The sequence below is a fragment of the Notothenia coriiceps genome, unplaced genomic scaffold (assembly GCF_000735185.1).
Source record: "Notothenia coriiceps isolate Sejong01 unplaced genomic scaffold, NC01 NC01_scaffold00015545, whole genome shotgun sequence".
Taxonomy (NCBI): Eukaryota; Metazoa; Chordata; class Actinopteri; order Perciformes; family Nototheniidae; genus Notothenia; species Notothenia coriiceps.
In genome coordinates this window covers 7630-9877 of record NW_011348246.1, presented here as the reverse complement: position 1 = coordinate 9877, position 2248 = coordinate 7630, and the positions used below count along the sequence as shown (strand labels likewise).

The window sequence follows — 2248 nt, the reverse complement described above, 5'->3', positions numbered from 1 at the left end:
TTCAACACCGTATCTTAGCAGAGTTTAGGGAGGCACTTGGCTAAAATGAAAAAGCCCCACACTTCAGGCAGAGCAGAAAATATTCATTGTTGATTAAATATTTATCAGTGAGGTTTGGATGTGCTAATTAAATGTGCATGTTTTTCCTTTTTGCAAAAAGCTAACGACCTGTGATTCATTAGAATGAAAAACAAACCAGCTCACGCCTTCAAACACCCTCTAATTAGCAGTTTCTTGTTCAAAGCCAGGCTCCGCCTACATCAATTATGTTTATTATTTACTCAGGTGTCCGCGGGGGTCTATAAAAGTATTAAAAGTTGTTCAATCAATTTAGCGAAAATGAAGGCTATTATAAAGTATTAAACGGCATTTTCCAAGGTTTTAATTTTGTACGGCTTGTTTGTCAATAAGTATATCAATTTGTCCAAAGAGGTTGTGTCTACATCTGCCTGAATGTGAATCATTGCGTAGGTGTGTAGTGTATTCTGTGTAGTTTATTTATGCATCCCGTTGGATTTCACATCATCTGAACAGACCATCGCACACTCTCTGCTTGATAGCGCGCAAAGACCCGTTTACGGCCGTTGCTAAGCAACATCGTTATGGGGAATGCAAAGTCTGCGTCCAAATGGTTGGAAGATAAGGAGGAAGGACGATCAATACTTTTATAGTCGAATGTGAGGTAAAGTGTGTCGGCCAAGGTAACGGTTAAAACTCAAAGTGGGAAGATGAGGTCTTAAAATGTAATGGAAAGGGTCTTTAAAAAGGTCTTACATTTGACTTCAGGGTTACTCTGCATATACCCTGTTACTGTTAATAGCTTAAAAATGACAATGATTGTGTTGGCGTTGGCTCACAAAACTGTTCAAAAAGCTACACGGCCTTGTGTGCTTTTAAATCAACATTTTTTGCAAGCATTAAATCATGTATTCATCATCACGCCTTCCCAGAAGATCCACATTTGAACTTTTGAATATGTCCTGACAGTGCATGAGCCTATCATATGTTTTTATTGTATTAAATAACTATAAGTATAACAAAAATGCATTAAAAAGTACGATATTTCCCTTTTGAAATGTGTAGTAAAATGTATATATTTAGCATGAAATGAAAATATAATAATAACATTAAGTACAAATATGTAAAGATATGCTTTAGTAAACTTACAGTCGAGCACTGTAATATCATGTATGTGTGTGTTTGTAACTCACAACTCTCAAACACATATTAAGTTATATCTGTGACATAATGAGTATATGAGATCATTCCAGTGGACAACAACTCTCCACTCTGGTTCCAGCCATTACTTTATTTCCCGTCTTGTCCGTGATGAATTTATTCCTGGGAGATCGTCATGCAGAGGCATTCATTTAATGTTGACCGTCGCTCTGTCTCTGTTCGCCAATATCTACCGTAGGAATCCATAACTCCTGATATTAAAAAAGTAATAAAACAGAGAGAGAGACGGGAGAGGAGTGGAGGGGAAATGAGAGACAGGAAGAAGATGAGGAGCAGCGTAATGGGTCGCACTCATTACCATCAGCTGCTGTCTGTAGGCTGTATGAGACTTATGTATTACATAAAGGGGAAAAGCACACATGAATTATTTAAAAATCAAGGACACGCCCAAGGGGAAACAGCATTTTCTAAGAAGGTCTACAAATAAAAGCATTACTTACATTTTTTTAATGACTCCAAATCTTTTTAAAGGGGACCTATCATGCAAAATGCACTTTGTGATGTCTTTTATACATCAACATGTCCGGTGTGTCGGGGAACTCACGCAGCGTCAGAAAATAAAACCCTTTCTCTTTTCCTCCGTACCCAAATCTCTAAAAACGGGGGAACAACGAGCGGATGCAGATTTGCTGCCGATATGACGTAAAAATCGGCAGCGGACCCACAGAAAATTGCTATCAGAAACAATGCCTGACGTGTTTTTGGACGTAATCTCGTCTTTGTTTACATTAGCAAGCATCGCTAACACTCAGAGCTAACCTGTATGTGTTTGAAAAGCAGGAAATAAAAAAAAGAACTCACCTTGTGATAAACCTGCCAGAGAAAAAGCATTTGAGCTCCATACTGTTTCAGAAATAATCTTTGATGTGGTTTAGAACAGGATGGCGTTTTATCACAGCAGAATTTAACTTTATCTCATGTAGAATTCTGATCAGGCATTAGCTCCGCCTCCTCTTTTCTTATTTTTTTCAAGCTAAGGACCCAAAATCAGCGTTTCTCTTGCCATTAT

The 2248-nt window shown here is 38.0% G+C and overlaps 1 long non-coding RNA gene across 1 annotated transcript in view; it reads right to left on the bottom strand.

Moving 5' to 3' along the window:
* Positions 1-1861, bottom strand: part of LOC104948948 (uncharacterized) — a 12745-nt gene extending 10884 nt beyond the window's left edge. The window contains exon 1 of the long non-coding RNA XR_798751.1: positions 1852-1861. This is a non-coding gene — a long non-coding RNA (uncharacterized lncRNA). The remainder of the gene's footprint in view (positions 1-1851) is intronic.
* Between the last annotated feature and the right edge of the window lie 387 nt (positions 1862-2248).